Source organism: Pseudopodoces humilis, chromosome 13 (genome assembly GCF_049639895.1).
Source record: "Pseudopodoces humilis isolate 2021_Gansu_Grassland_sample_001 chromosome 13, ASM4963989v1, whole genome shotgun sequence".
Lineage (NCBI taxonomy): Eukaryota > Metazoa > Chordata > Aves > Passeriformes > Paridae > Pseudopodoces > Pseudopodoces humilis.
The window spans coordinates 20,063,970-20,080,630 of NC_142212.1; the positions used below are offsets into that span (position 1 = coordinate 20,063,970).

General features: G+C 49.6%; 1 long non-coding RNA gene across 1 annotated transcript; it reads left to right on the plus strand.

Moving 5' to 3' along the window:
* The first annotated feature begins 4,202 nt into the window (after positions 1-4,202).
* On the plus strand, positions 4,203-11,131 carry LOC148183249 (uncharacterized). Its single transcript, XR_015773668.1, has 4 exons — positions 4,203-4,243; positions 4,312-4,449; positions 6,344-6,432; positions 8,352-11,131. It is a non-coding gene; the product is annotated as an uncharacterized LOC148183249 (long non-coding RNA).
* The last annotated feature ends 5,530 nt before the right edge of the window (positions 11,132-16,661 follow it).

Consider the following 16,661-nt stretch of genomic DNA (forward strand, 5'->3'; position numbering starts at 1 on the left):
GAGACATCTGAAAATGGGTAAGCTTTGGCAGATCCTAATAGTTCCAACCTGCACAGGATACTGGGAGAAAATAAAAATGCACACTGGGGGTTGCATAATGCAAAATGGCTGAAGGGCAGCAGAAATTTGGAATCTGTCTAAATCCTTGGGAGCTGAGAACAGGAGAGTTGCTTGCAGGGTGCTGCTTTTTTTGGGGTGGGTTGTTGGCTTCATCCCAAGCCTCAGGTAATGATGTCTGGAGGCAGCTCTGGGCAGTGCTGAGGAAAAAAAATAAAAAGGTTGTCATTACTTCCACTAAATTAAATGGAAATAATTGTCTCTCAGCAGCATTTCCCTGGTGTGAGGCAGCTCCTCACTGCGCGTGATGTTTACATTGAGTGCAGCACCTTCAGACACGGGCTGGGGTTTTGGGGTGGCTCTGTGCAGGGCAGGGGTTGGACTCCATCCTTGTGGGTCCCTCCTGCAGCAGGGCAGGCTGAGTCCCCGTCCCTGGAGGGGTCTGAGGACCCTGTGGATGTGGCACCTGGGGACAGTGCTGGGCAGGGCTGGGCTCGGTGTCTCTGAGGGCTTTTCCAACCTGAAGCTCCTGTGGTGTCTCCTCCCTGCTCTCCAGAGCCCTGTTCCAAGGGAGAACAGTCCCAATACCCAGACTGGAGCTGTGCAAAGATGGACAGCAGGAAAGGAGGAACTGGGAACCAAAGGTAATGTTTTTAGCTGCAGCTCCCACAAGAAATCTTCCCTCCCAGCTCTGTGGAGCTCCAGCCACTTGTAGCCTTTTCTTTCCCTGGCTCTTTCTTTGGTGGAGGAGAAGAAATGCAAAGCTGGGTCTGGAATCCCTCATTGGGAGCCAGGTGCAGGCAGAGGGCTCCTGTTTGGTGCTGTGGAGATGATTTTGGATTTGCCAGACTGTTCCAGAGGGAGAGGTTCAGGTGAGAACTGCAGCCAGTGCACTGCAAACTTCTGCCCAGGGGGAGCAGCATTTGGGGGGCTCTGAGAAAGAGGAATCCACAGAGAAATCAGGTGGTGCTTTTTCAGCAAGTCTCTTTTTTGACAGAGAATTGAAATATTGAGCCAATTAAAATGCCAAGGACTTTTCAAAACATAGACTTAACAGAGAAAATAGGACTTGAGCAGTAGATGATGTAAGCAAATAAAAAATCCTGCTCACTGGCATTAACTAAAAGTAGTTATAAACGAGCAGGGTTTTTTCCTTCTTATCCATTGCTTCAAGCAGTCAGTCAATAAAAATGTAACTTCGAGCTCAGTGCTGAAGGGTTTAGGGTCTGTGTGTGGTGGTGGAAGGAGCAGCTCGGATGCACCAGTACCTCATGGCATTTTCTCATATATAAACTGAAGAGCCAAAAGACAGATGGTGGTCTAAAGGTCAGCACAATAAAATAGCAGGATTTACTGATTCCCCTCAGAGTTTATGATCCGAGGAAGATCTCTTGTTTCAGTTGATAAGAGTTCCAAAAAGCTGCGTTAAACTTTGAGGGAAGAGGAGGCCGCTGCGGGGTCAGGCACGGTGCGATCCATCCGCCGCTTCCTCCGAGCTCGGGGAAATAATTAACCCAAGCCTGGCTGCTTTTTGCCAGAACTCATTCAGGGTCAGGAGGAAAAGGAGTTTTTCTCCTCCCCACAGTGTGTCACTGGGGATATCTGCAGGCAGTGCAGCCTCCCACCTGCAGCCCAGCAGTGTGGAAATGCCACCGTGGGCGCCCCGGCTGTGCCGAGACACGTCCTGTGCCAGACAGAGCGTGTGGAGCCCTACCAGCAGAAATGCTTCTGGGCTCTCACTTGCCCTTCTCACCCTAGAAAAATAAAGACCTTTGAGTTATTTTAGTTGGTGAATTGGAAACTGTTAAATTGTGCTGAGGCATCGCTTGAAGCAGGAGGGAAAGAAATGGTTGGGAGAGTGGTTTGCTCAGTAATCAGCCGAGCTGGAACTGCCTGTTCTCTGCAGCCACCAGCCATCCAGAGGTTTTTTCCCTCCTGAAGGTCAATAAAAAAAACCTCACCTTTTTTCCAATTTTTAGTTTTATGTGATATTAGGAAAGCTGAATCATGGTTTAGTTCCAAAAAATCTTATTTAACGTCTTTCGACAGGCACTTAAGGCCTCCTTCCACCCCGCTGCTAGAGGCCCCGGGTTTTTATCACATTTCTGCTGCCTCTGTTAAAGTCTTGTTCTCCAGGTGCAGGGGCTGCACAGAAAAGCAGAATGAGGTTTGTTTTCTTGTTTCCCTCGCTGCCAATGTTTTTACAGAGCTGTTGAACTACACTTGCTGGGTTTTACCTTGACACTTTCATTTGGAGGCAATCTAATCTGTTCTGACTGCAGATTTGAAGGTGGAAGTCCCAGTGCACGGCAGGAACAAGGCATAAATTTCATCACTCGTGACCCATTATCAGGTTTTTTTTTAATCTGCCACTTCAGAAACCGTGTGTTGTTCCACTCCAGGTGCTTTAACAGCTCATTTTCCTTTGGCTGACACTGCTGTGTCACGGTTCATGTCTTTCCTGACATGAAGCTATCAGGTTCCTCCATTTACTCTTCCATTTTATCCCTGCTTACAAATGAGGTTTAGAGAAGCTAAAACCTCTCTGTGGCTGAGGTCTCTCATTTGAGCAGTGTTGCCCTTTGCATTTTATAATTGCTGCTGTACAGCTTCACTTGAAGAGCTGAACATCCTGTGAAATCCTCGCAAGAGTTACTACTTTAAATAAATACTAGAAAGCCAAAGCTGGTTCAGATGCATCAATGAGCCTTTCATAGATTTATAAATTCCTAAAAAATGAAAATATTTCGAGATTTTCTGGTGTTCCTGTTTTCTCCCAGTGCTCTTTGCCAGATTGGCTTCAAAGCTGGACCAGAATTTGGCCTGCCTGTGTTTTTTTTGGTGCTCCTGGTGTTTCCAGTGCGTTCCAGCTGAAGCCAGGGCAGGAACGAGGTGCCCAAAGGCCAGGCTGGCAGCTCTGCCAGTGCCTTCTGCAGGCAGCACAAAAACTGGAGGTGTCACTGTCTGCATTAATATCCCCTCATCCTTGTGTGCAGTCATCTGGTGTTTTTCACCAAACTCACATACATTTTATTTTAAAATGTGGCAGGAGCATGTTTTTCTCTGCCTGCACCCATAAATAGAGCGGGGGGCCGGAGCTGTGCCCCCTCTCCGAGTGATGCAGCGGGGAAATGCAGCACTTTGTCACCTCAGTGGTGACAGCGTGAGTCACGGGGGCCAGGCTCCCCTCGAGGGAGGTGTTGGGCAGCCCAGCCCACGGTGACAACTGGGAGCACTGGGGGAAAGGCTGACGTCACTGGCAGAGCCCTGTGCCAGGAAATCTTCAACACTGCATTTTCCTGAACGTGGCCCTGTCTGTGCCAGGCACTGCGGGGAGAGGAGAGGGTGGTGTCTGTCAATGGTCACCCCAGCTCCACATGGAAACCACCCAGCAGGGCTGAGCTGGGCCCAGAGGGCTGAACTGGGTCCATCAGAGCTGAACTGGGCCCAACAGAGCTGAACTGGGCCCAACAGAGCTGAACTGGGCCCAACAGAGCTGAGCTGGGCCCAACAGAGCTGAACTGGGCCCAACAGAGCTGAACTGGGCCCAACAGAGCTGAGCTGGGCCCAACAGAGCTGAGCTGGGCCCAGCACAGTTGATTGGGGCCCATCAGAGCTGAACTGGGCCCATCAGAGCTGAGCTGGGCCCATCAGAGCTGAACTGGGCCCATCAGAGCTGAACTGGGCCCATCAGAGCTGAGCTGGGTCCATCAGAGCTGAGCTGGGCCCAGCAGGGCTGAGCTAGGCCCAGCACAGTTGATTGGGGCCCATCAGAGCTGAGCTGGGTCCATCAGAGCTGAGCTGGGCCCAGCAGGGCTGAGCTGGGCCCATCAGGGCTGAGCTGGGCCCAGCAGGGCTGAGCTAGGCCCAGCACAGTTGATTGGGGCCCATCAGAGCTGAGCTGGGTCCATCAGAGCTGAGCTGGGCCCAGCAGGGCTGAGCTGGGCCCATCAGGGCTGAGCTGGGCCCATCAGAGCTGATTTGGGTCCAACACAACTGATTTAAATCCAGCACAGCTGATTTGGGTCCAGCAGAGATGAACTGGGCCCATCAGAGCTGATTTGGGTCCCGTAGAGCTCATTTGGGTCCAACACAACTGATTTAAATCCAGCAGAGGTGATCTGGGTCCCAGCCCCATCCCTGCAGGTCAGCAGCCCTGGGGAGCTGGAGGAGCTCAGCTCTGGAGGTGATTTCACAAGCCTGGCTTTGCTTTTCTTCCCTCCCAGCTCCTCACAGTTATTCCTGTCCTTACAGGCCTTGTAAGGAACAACTGGTTTTTCCTTCCTGTGCTCCAGAGAAGTGGTTTTTGAGACAGAGAATTTGCACCTCCTGTGGGGCTGGAAAGCCTCACTCCCTTCAGGTCAGCAGGAGCTGCAGGCACAGGAGGATTAAGTACGCAGGTTTGGGTAATTTGATAGTAAAGATATTGTAGGAATGTACAATATGTCATAATTGGGTAATTAGTGCCAAAGCCCTGGTTGCACACGTTGGACTGGGTGTGCTGGAGGATTTTCCAGCCCCAGTGACTCCATGGAGTGTGTCCCTCTCACAGGACAAGTTTTCCATGGGATACAGGTGCAATACCGAGTTCCAGAGTGGGAAGAGCTGGGAACTTGGCCAGGCTGCTGCCACGGGGGGATTTCCCCTAAAACCTCAAGGTGGGAGATCCCTCCTGAGCTCCTCAGCAGTGCCAGAGGGGTCTGACCCCCATTTCCATGCTGCACGCTCCAGGAGCTGTGCTGCCATTAGGGAAAAATCATTTTATTTTGAATTATGAATATTATAGACATTGTCTCTTCTCCTGTTTCTTTTTTTCCTTTTTGGTTCTGTGAATAATCCGTTTGCTGACAGTGTTTGATGACCCTGTTTGCCTGCAGCTGGCTGTGCTCTCGGTGCTGGAAGGTTTTCCCTGGGAATTAGATATCACTGAGATATACAAGTGCTGCTCCAACCAGTCCTGCCTCTGACAAAGGAACAGGAATGTAATGGAGTTTTTCAGTGTTCTATTATAACTCTACCGTATATTACTTATACAGTACCTACCTGGGGGTAATATATTTATTTTATTCCCTGGCAATTCAAAAGTGCCTGGGGGAAAAGGAAAAGAAAAGAAGCTTTGCTAAAACCAAAAATGATAAAAAATTGTTATTTCATCCCAGAATCAACAAAGTAGCCAATTTGACCTTACATTAGATATTTCATTTTAGTTGCTAAGTGATTTACTATTTTTTAACATAGCATAACATTCAAAATGAAATATCTGACATGAAGAATTTTGATAAGAAAGAAATGTTACTTAAGCACTAAAAAATTAAGACAACTTGTGGCAATTGATGGACAGCTGTGCAGGATTTGGCAGCCTGCAATGGGGTTTTTTTCCAAAAGGAGAAGTTTTTTAACAAACTTTTCCCCAGCTCAAGGTCAGCCCAGCCACACACATATACCATGCTGAGCGTTCAGTCAGACCTGCAGAGATTTATGGGCTTAAGAGAGGAAATTTATCCTCAGTGCCTGCACTCCCTAAAATGTAGTAAATAGTAACCCCTGAGGGAGAGCTGCTGGGTGAAGCTCCAGAGGTGGAGATGTGATTTCCATCCCACCACCACCCCCAGCCTTAGCTGCTCTTTATTTCATTTGTCATCCAAACACTGCTGTGTTTCCTTGGGGTTTTTTATGATCACGGACTCCCAGAATAGTTCAGATCTTGAATTTCATTCAGTGCCATCCCTGCCATGGGCAGGGATGCCTTCTGCTGCCCCAGGCTGCTCCCAGCCCTGCCCTGGCCACTTCCAGGGATCCACAGCTGCTCTGGACTCCTTGCCTTTCTCTCCAGGTAGATTTGCTCCCTTTTTCCTCCCTTTTTCCAGCCAATCCCTCTCCCCACGACGATGGAGCGAAGGCATTTGTGTGATCTCATCTATCAGGAGAGCGCTGACGTCGTCTCTCAGCTGCCCCAAATTAAAACAATCCATTTTTGTGGCTGTGAATCCTCACCCACCGTGCCAGGGAGGGCAGCTGGGGGGGAGGAACGTCCAGGGCCCTGAATGGGATGTTTGGAGAGAGCCATGGTTAAAACTGCAGCAAGCTGTGTTCCTCTCGTAGCTGGGACATGGTGGCACCTTTAAAAGGAATTATTTTTCACTGTGTGGGTATTTTAATCCTTTCTTTATGTTTCCTTTTAGAACCATATTTATAATTTAAAGCCCACCTCGTGTGTGCCTTAATCTGAGATTCTCGTTTGATTTTATTTTATATCTGTGATATAAATCTTTGATCCTTATTTTAGCTTTGTCTGGAATGCAACCACTAAGAAACATGCTAAAGATGTCTCTGATTTTCTGTCAGGATCAGGATCTTCACAGAATTCAGTGTAAGGTAATGCTTCTTCAGTCTACTTCTCACATTTTAAGAATAAAAGTCAATGAAATGCCACTACAGATACATTTTTCTGGTGCTGTAAATTGCATTTTGATGAATCTTCACTCCTGAACCAGCCCTCCTTCAGCAGTGCCAGGAAGCCTCTCTTGTTGCTTCTAGCAAGAATTGTCATGGTGATGCATTCTGTTGACCACATTTTTGAAACACAGATTGTTTCTAATTTTGTTTCTCCAATTTACTCTGGGTACTGCACCATCTCTGTTTCAGTCCTCGCTCTCTGTTCTTTGGAGGATTTTTATCACGACAAACCGTGAAAATCCACCCAGGAGGATCTGCCCCGTCTCCTTCACGTGTGCCAAACGTGCTGCTGGGGAAGGCTCTGCACAGCCACCCACGTGAGGAGCAGCGAGGAGCTGGGAAAGGGGCTCAGCCTGGAGAAAAAGGGGCTTGGGGGCCCTTGGGGCTCTGCAGCTCCCTGACAGGAGGGGCAGCCCGGGGGGAGTCCTGTTCTGGGAAATGAGAGACAGCTGGAGAGGAAATGGCCTCAAAATGTACCAGAGTGGCTCAGGGTGGACAGCAGCAGGAATTTCCCCATGGAAAGGGAGCTCAGGCCTTGGAACTGCCCAGGGAGGTTTGAGTGTCCATCCCTGGAGTGCCCAGGGAAGGGCTGGAGGTGGCACTGAGGGCTCTGGGCTGGGGACAGGGTGGGATTGGGCACAGCTGGGAGCCCAGCTGGATGGGCTGGGAGGGATTTTCCAACCTCAGGATCCTGGGATTGCAGAGGGTCCCTGTGAGCTGCCCTTGCAGGAGGGTGACTGCAGCCACCACTTCAGATGTCCTCGAGATGCTGAATTGCTCTCTGGCTGCGGAAGGAGAAGAGGGCAGAGCAGCAGGGCAGGGAGCACAGGGCTCCTTCCAGGGCTGGCCGTGCCCTGAGGAGCTCTCAGCCTCAGAGAGGCTGGCAAGCTTTTAAGTGAGCTGAGAGCTCCACGAAGAAATTAAATTTGGCAGTGAAAGTGCAGTACTTAGGTTCCTCTCAAGTAGTCTTGAGATATAAAAGCATTTCTGTGGGAGTTCTTGGCTGAGTGTGAGGGCTGAGAGGAGTCCAGCAGCCTGTGGAGTGCTGCTGCTTGGTTTGCTGCATCGTGGTGGTGACGGCTCCAAGAGCAAGGGTTGGCCTGGGTTTGAGAGAGGGATTTCTTGTGCATCCATGCAAGGACAGAGGTTCTGCTGAGGGGCTGGGAAGGGAGCCTGGAGCTGCCACCCAAGCCCTAAAAGCAGAGGAAAACTGGGTGCTGAATCAGCAGCACTTCTGTTGGTGCTCCTGGCTTCCTCCTGCACAGCCCTGAGTCAGCCCCAGAGCTGTGGGATGGAGCATTCCCCTCCTGTCCTGATCCCTGGGATTGATGGGCACTGTGCCTCGGAATCCTGGCACGGGCTGGGTTGGGGGGACCTCAGAGAACCATTCACCCCTGCCACAGGCAGGGACACCACAGCAGCTTTTTAAGGAATGGGCAGATGGGATCATCCAGGCTCCAGGAGAGAGCTGCCACAGCCCCCAGGGGATGGGGAACAGGGAGCAAGGTGAAATTTGGGCAGCTTCCCAGGGCTCTGAGATGCTTCTCACATCCACATCCCACGTGGCTGCTGAAGGGATGTGCTGTGTCCAGCCATGGACAGAGACAGGGAAACACTGGGACAGCGTTTGTGGATGTTGCCAAGACAAACAGCTTTATTTCTGCATAGGGAATGTTATTTCTGCTCTCCCTAATCTCCATAGGCAGAGCTGTCTTGAGTTTTTCAAATAATGAAGCCAAGCATGTTTTGCATATTATATACCCAAGAATATTATGCTTTCTTCTGTTGTTCAAGAAATAACAAATTGAATTTGAGGAATGCTGTTGGTTTTGGCACAGTTTCAGAGAGAACATTCAGAAGGAAAGGAAATCCTTCAAGGAGAAGTGGAAGAGGATGAAAGCTGCTGGGTCCTTCTCCCCCTTTCCACATCCAGAGGTGTCCTTGCTCAGGGATCTGCAGGGGACAAACCCCAGGCAGCTGGGAAGGCTGAGCTCCACCTGCACGACAGACAATGCCAGGCTGTGTGCAAGCATAAATATTTTCTATAGAAACAGAAAATTTGAAGGGAAGTCTAAGAACATGTGGGAACAAAGGCTTGAAAGGTGTCTCAGTGGAAACTCAGCTCATCCCAAGGCTGAGGAACAAGCGCAGAATGTGAGGAACGAGGTCCCAGGATATGAAGGAAAATGTGTTTGTTTTCAACAAAAATCTTGATTTAGAAGAGGTGACAATTCCCAGTTTATACAAATATCAGCAAGGGTTCTTGTTTTAAATTACAAGGACATTTTGGCATCAGCTTGGCAGAAATGCAAATGATTCCATCATGAATGAGCAGCCTTGTTTGCCAGCAGAGGAGTCTGGAGGAGCTCCGTGTCCCCCTGAACTCCAGGAGTGGTGCCACAGAGTTCTGTGATTTTATTGCAGGAACGATAAACTGCAGGACTCATCTCGATGGGAATCTGCCGGTTCTGTGGCTGCATTCCCTGCTTTCTCCATCCCAGGCACCGCTCTGCTTTATGCCCACCTTCTATAGGAGCAGTAAAAATTCCCAAAGCGCTGGTGGTGGGAGCAGGAGCAGCCTGGGGTCAGTCCCTGTCCCTGGCAGCATCCCTGCTGGAGGAGAGCTGCGCTTCCAGAGAGGAGCGAGAGCAGAGGAGGCAGCCCCGGTGCTCTGCTGTCATGGCAACGAGGCCGGGAACGCCGGATCGACTGGAGCCGAGCATCCCAATCCTCACTTTCTGCTGGGATGTGCTGACCTGGAACTGAGCATCCCAATCCTCACTTTCTGCTGGGATGTGCTGACCTGGAACTGAGCATCCCAATCCTCGCTTTCTGCTGGGATGTGCTGACCTGGAACTGAGCATCCCAATCCTCACTTTCTGCTGGGATGTGCTGACCTGGAGCTTGGGGATGCCCTCAGCTGGGAGCTGGCTCTTCCCCATCCCAGACTGGACATTCCTGGCACAGAGCTTTGGGAAGGGAGGGTGGTGGGGCTGGAATGAATGGAGGGATTGCTGCTGATGTGGGAGCAGCCACAAGCTGCCATTACCCTTCAGGGCCATCATCAAACACTCAAAGCCACCTGAAATCCTGGATTGTGGATGCTGGGTGCTCCTGGTCCAGAGCTCCTGCTGGGATCCTCCTGTGCCCAGCTGTGCCCAGCTGTGCCCCAGCCCCAGGCACCCCTCAGGGTCAGGAGCTGGAATTGCAGAGAGCAGGGGGTGGCACAGGGGAAACCTGACCCTGCCTGGAAGCCCCCAAACAGAGAATTCCCTGCCCATTCAGCCCTTGCCAGTGCTGCACCTCAATGCTCTTCTCTCTGCACTCTCCTTAATGCTACCATTAGGAACTGCTTTAACACCTGCTTTGGCAATGTTTGTCATGATTAAAATAATTCTGAAGGACAATTTTTTATATATATAGATGGCATTGGTCAACTTGTGGATGTGGCAGCTTTTTTGTAAGAAAGACTTTTAAGGTGAAAATATCGAAATATCTGAGCAGTTGAATTATGGTTGTAGTTTTCCACACCTGGTTTTTGCTCTGATCTCACATTCTCTCCTTAGTAAAGGGCTTAGCATATTTTATTTTATTTTTAAGTATAAGGTTTTTGATGAAGAGAGCATCTTAAGCACATACCAGTGGTGAGGTGTGAGACCTGTGTTGCTGAATGTGAGCACCCACACCCCCAAATCCCCAGCCTGGTCTCAGCTCCATTCTTCATGCAGTGCCAGAGTACATCTGGATTTATGTGAGACCCTTGAAAAAATGGGTTTATAGTGAGCACAAACAGAAACTCGCCTGGAATTGATCCTTTCATCCAGAGCAGTCAAATCTTGTCCTCTTTGTCTATTTTCACACCTTCCTCAGCTCAGAATTGAGGGAACCAATCTAAACAAACCCAGATTGCCTCAGAACAAATGGCTTTTCTTGTCTCCAAGTCCTCTAAACCCAGTTCCTGAAGCTATTTTTTAATTTAGTTTGAAGCTATTTTCCAAAAAGAAGAGATGTTTTAGGAAACTCCTGCAGATATTGACAAAGGAAGATTTTCACATAGTTGATTTAACGTCTGGATTGGATTTTATTGGATAACCACAATTTTTCCTAGAAAACATCCCTACCTTTTTCCTGGTCTTTGTTTCCTGGTTTGGATTTTCTCACCTGTTGAGAATGCAGTTGATGAAATGTCAATATTTTAATTGTTAAAAGAGAATGATCTGAGGTTTGTTGGGAGATATTCAGCACTTGCTGGGATATTTTTTATTTTCTGGATGTTTCTATTGCTCTGTAAAGAAGTTCCTGTTGGAGAGGTAACTCTACAGAAGTGTGAGGAACTAATTCACACTGTGATAAAATAGTTATGGAAATGAGATGGGGAGGGCTCATTTATCTGAAAGATTACTCAGGAATAGCATCAATCACCAGTATTGGATAATGAAACCCCACTGGAAAAGCAACACTGTGGCCCCTCATATCTGAGCACAGAGAAGGGGATTTAGCAGCTTCCTGGGGGGATTTTATAGCTGCTATAAATAGATGGCACCAATTTTATTTTGCAGTTAGCTTTGCCTTTGTGCAGCATGGGCAAATGATTGGGTTTGCTGGCAAAGCTCAGTGCTCTGGAAAGGTCAGGACCACATAAAAAAAAAAATCCAGAAATGTTGCACTTAATTAAAAATAATATCAAGATAAGTAATATTTTAAGATTGAACATAACATGTGTAATATGCAGTGAGTAAATTAGGAACTCTGAGACACAAATAGCATAGAATCCCAGAAAGGTTTGTGTGGGAAGGGACCTTAAAGCTCCTCACGTCCCTCTCCACTGGCACACCTGACTGAGCAACAATTGGATGGGAAGGGCCTGGAGCTTGAGGGGTTCAGCTTCAGCCCATCCATCTTTGCTACAAACCAGAGCAAAGCCTGCTTCCCTCCTCCCGTGCCAAGGGCAGCATCCTGAGCTGGGAGTGCGACCGGCACAGCTTTTCTTTGGGATGAGCAGTTCCAGCTGTGGGGCTGTGCTGCCTCCAGCCCTCTGGAGCACAGGAATGGATGCTCTGGGAGGGAAATGCAGCAGCCAGAGCTGTGGGGAGAGGGAGGGTCCTGCCTGTGGCTGCAGACCCTGGAGACCACAGAACCCAGCAGAGCTCCCCTCCTCCTCAAACAGGGGCAAAAACACTCGTGGGCAGAGTTCGATGGGATGTTGGGCAGGAATTGTTCCTGGCAGGGTGGAGAGCCCTGGCACAGGAGCCCAGAGCAGCTGGGGCTGCCCCTGGATCCCTGGCAGTGCCCAAGGCCAGGCTGGACATTGGGGCTGGAGCACCTGGGGCAGTGGGAGGTGTCCCTGCCATGGCTGGGTGGGATGGGATTTAAGTCTCCTTCCCACCCAAACCCTTCTGGGATTCTGGGAAGTCTTTGTCTATCAGGTACATAAACATCAAGGGATGGGCAGTAAATCCCAGCAAACCTGTGAAGAATGATGGGATGTGCAGGACAGATCCAGCTGGGACACACAGGGTTTATTCAGTCAGTCATTAAACATCTGCCCCAGAGCAGCTCTGCAGCACATCCTTCCCCACACTCACACACCAGATTAGCTCAGATTGCCTCTCTATTATTTATAAGAAAAAAAATAAACCTTTAATTTCATATTGTTACAGCAAAAGAATTGGTTTAATTAGTTAAACCTTTCCAGCTGTAGAGAGGAGATGTGTGATTTTTCATTTCAGGCCATGCCATGCTCTCAGGACAGTCTGAGAGCAGAGAAGAGACTCCTCAGAGATTGTTCTTTTGATTTTCATGCGAAACTCTCCGCTCACGTCACCGAGGAGCAAGTCTCCATAGCAAGGAGTTGTGCTGGCTCAGATCCCCTCTGCAGACGGCTCCGGGTGGAAAACAAGGCAGATGATCTAAATTGGAGGTAATAGGTAGGAATGTGGGATGCAAGAAGATTGCAGATGCACCCTGAAACCTGCAAGATTAATGAGTTTGTGCATCTGCAAAATCCTGCCTGGGAGCGCTGCTGAAACCTCAGGCAATAAAAAGCACAGGTACTCAACCTTTAGGAGCCCCTATCAGCTTGTAGCATGGCCAACAAGAGGGTTAAAAATGTTTATTTGTAGGATGGGGGAATTTTGGCCTGAGACCTGAGAGACTTTTCCTGGGAGGCCTCTGAGAGCCTTTTCCTTTCTCCACTCTGCACAAAATCCCTGCTGAAGTTGTTAAACCGTAGGCAGCCATACCTTCCTCCTCAGTCCCTTCTTTTAAAGGCAGGTGAAGTTTAATATTTAAACTTTTATCTTGCAAAATTCAATTTATTTATTTCTTTATTTTAAAGCAGGGCAATCCCACAGTCCCAGAGCGTGGGTGGCCATCAAGGAAAGCAAGGCAGTGTCCTGCTGGAATCCCAAATCCCCCACGTCCCTGCCTGGCCCCGCGCTCTGGTGCCTCCTGCTCTGCCTGGGGGCCTCTCCCTGTGCTGGCTGAGGTGGGAAATTCTCCCTCTCACGTTTCTCCAGGCAGCTCTCATTGGCACCTGGCTGTTCCTGCCCGTTATTCATGGCACGAGGAGCACGAGGAAAGCCAAACGCAGCGAGCCCGCCTGCCATGCTTCCCAAATACAGATGAGGCAAGAAAAGCCATAAAAGCTTCTGAGGCCTCCTAATTTCTCCCCTTTGAATCATCTGTCATAAAACCTCACTGGAGATGGGATGTGCTCACTCAGAGCTAGAGCTAATGTGCTTTTTGATGCTGTTGTTTGCGAAATCTCTGACTTATTAGCAATAAATCCCGGGGCTGTGCTTGGCCTGGAGGAAAGGAGATTTTTGCCAGTCTGTACAATGTAGGTGGCACTTGAGAAATGCTGCCCTCAGCTTTGGGAAGTGCAGGAAGGCTCTAGAAGTGGTTGGGTGCTGAGCTTGAGGAGAGGAATCCCCAAAAACTCGGATTTTGGGAGACAGAGTCTATCAGAACCAAGTGGGGAACGGCTGCTGGCGTGCAGCTCCTGCCAAGTAAAAGCTGAAACCAAACTGGCAGAAACACCAGGGACAATTTTTTAAATTTTTTTTTTTCCAAAAAGCTCTACTCTTTGGGTGTAAAAACCTAGAAAATGTGTTTTTCTTGCTGTTTCCTGTTCAGGGGACCTGGCAGGCTGCTCCTAAAAGCGTGTGCCACTTTTGCAGCCGTGGGCAAGGTGTGATCCCGAGCTCACCTTTGGTTGTGCAGTGCAAACAGGGCCACAGGATCTCCTCCCACACAAATCCCTCTGGAATTTGCTGCTCCTGAGTTTTCCCCAGCAGGGTTTAAGAGCTGTGCAGCATCCCTGAAACAACAGGGATCCTAAATGTGGGGAAACTCTTTCAGTGAGGGATGGAAGGGCCGCACATCCCAGCTCAGGACAGGTAAATGAAGGATTTTCCTCTCTTTGTCCATCCAGGTGGATTTTGGCAGCTCTCAGGATGCCCTCGGAGCAGGGGGGTGAGAGCTGTACTGCCCCAGCAGTGGATGCTCCTCCTTGTGCAAAATTCTGGAGATTTAACATCAGAACATCGCCTGCCATTAAAGGTGAGCTCATACTACACTAACTGTGTTCCTGGAGGTCTCACCTGGGAATAAAAAGTTTAAATTTGTTGATAAATAGTGATTCATTCTCAAAAAAAAGTAAAATTTAAAAATATCATACTTTTCTTAATTCAACTCTTGGAATTTTTGGTTAATATCTGACTCCATGGTCTGATCCATCTCCAATTCATCCTTTCTTATCTAGCTGGTTTTAATAATTGCAACACCCTCCACTATTGTTTTGTTTAGGTAATAAAGAACAATTCAGCCTGAAGAAAATTCATTTTCCTGCTTCACGTGGTTTTGGGTTTCTTTTTTTTTTTTCTTTTCTCATTTCTTGTAGTTTTTAAATGAATTCTAGAAAATAGAAAATGAAAATATGGGAGGGAAGTCTGAAGTAAACATTGATTTTTACAGTGCAATAATTTATGGTACCAACTTAATAAGTGGTGTGACACAAGCAGCTCACCCCCATTTATCATGCATTGATAGTTTGATTCCAGAACTTTTAACACCACTGCTCGCTGTGACATAATAAAGGACCTGCCAACATTCCCATTAGAACCATGAGATTTTAGGAGTTCTGCTTCAGCTATAAATATCAGTATTTGGAATCTATGAATTATTTTGCAGAGTAACAACCTCAGAATTACTTGTTCCAGCAGCTATGAAGAAATAAGACTTGGACATTCTTGAACTTCGGGAGGACATCTCCCTCTTTCCAGAAGAAAAGGCTCAGGGATGCTTTTCATTATGTCCACCATCAAAAGTTCACCAGCTCCAGACAGCTCCTGAGCTCAAATAAATCTCTTTAATTCCACAGATGGCAAGGAGGAGACAGCAATTTTTGTTAAAAGGTTCTGGTGAGAGCTGGCTGGCAGAATGGCTCCAGGCTCATCCACAGCTCCAGGAGCTGGGGCTTGGGCAGGGCAGGAGGAGGAGCTGACTCCAGCTGTGCTCTCCAGGGACCCAGGACAGACAGACAGGAGGAGGAGCTGACTCCAGCTGTGCTCTCTGGGACCCAGGACAGACAGACAGGAGGAGGAGCTGACTCCAGCTGTGCTCTGCAGAGCCCAGGACAGACAGACAGGAGGAGGAGCTGACTCCAGCTGTGCTCTGCAGAGCCCAGGACAGACAGACAGGAGGAGGAGCTGACTCCAGCTGTGCTCTGCAGAGCCCAGGACGGACAGACAGGAGGAGGAGCTGACTCCAGCTGTGCTCTCCAGGGACCCAGGACAGACAGACAGGAGGAGGAGCTGACTCCAGCTGTGCTCTGCAGAGCCCAGGACAGACAGACAGGAGGAGGAGCTGACTCCAGCTGTGCTCTGCAGAGCCCAGGACAGACAGACAGGAGGAGGAGCTGACTCCAGCTGTGCTCTGCAGAGCCCAGGACAGACAGACAGGAGGAGGAGCTGACTCCAGCTGTGCTCTGCAGAGCCCAGGACAGACAGACAGGAGGAGGAGCTGACTCCAGCTGTGCTCTCTGGGACCCAGGACGGACAGACAGGAGGAGGAGCTGACTCCAGCTGTGCTCTCCAGAGCCCAGGACAGACAGACAGGAGGAGGAGCTGACTCCAGCTGTGCTCTCCAGGGACCCAGGACAGACAGACAGGAGGAGGAGCTGACTCCAGCTGTGCTCTCTGGGACCCAGGACAGACAGACAGGAGGAGGAGCTGACTCCAGCTGTGCTCTCTGGGACCCAGGAGTGCCCAGAACATTCTGATCAGTGAGGTTTCACGGAGCCTGCTGGCTGCCAGCCCTCCTGCCCATGTCAAGCCCCCTCATTTCTGCTGCTGCTCCCCTTCTCGTGCCGTGGAGCAAAGGAGCTCCTGACACTGGGGGCTGAGCCCTCCCTGAGCTGAGACCCCCTGGCACCCACAGCCCTGCTCCAGAGGTTCTGGAGCTGCTCCACTCCTGCTTCACCCAGGGAAACCCACCCCAGGTAAGCTGGGTGTAAATTCCAAACACAGGCTGGGAATGCTGGAATGCTTCACCTGCTGCAGGATCTCCCTGGGACAGTCCTGTGAGGTCAGTGCTCGTTTCTCCTGGAGCTGTCAAGGCTGGAAAGGCCCCTCGGATCAAGTCCAGCTGTTGATCATTGATCCAGCTGTTTGGCAGCTGTGGCCATCCAGTACCTGTGTGTTTTGGGGGGAGGTGTGAGGAGCTGGGGGGATGTTCTCACCAGTTTGTTTCCATGGAAATTCCTGTGGGAGAAGATGCACTGGCTGTTCCCACAGCTGGCCCAGCAGGTGCCCAGGTCCATCCCGAGGTGAGGCTGTGCTGCTTCCCTGGCTCCTCTCCCTGCAGCCGTGGGGTCCTCACGTGGCACAAACACTCCCAACAGGGAGGGACATCCCTGGAAATCCACACTGCTTCGGAGGCAAGTCTGTACCTAAAAGGTTTTTCAACTTCTCAGCCTGGAACCCATGTCCTCCCTTCCAATCCTTCTGGAAAATCCAGAAATTCCTCTCACCACTGAGGGCTCAAACAGCTGCACCTTCCAGGTTTGTTGGTTCAGGAGCTCCTAAAAAGAGATACAAGGAAAACAGAACTTGTGGGTAATGGGATGACAATGAAAAATAGTGAAC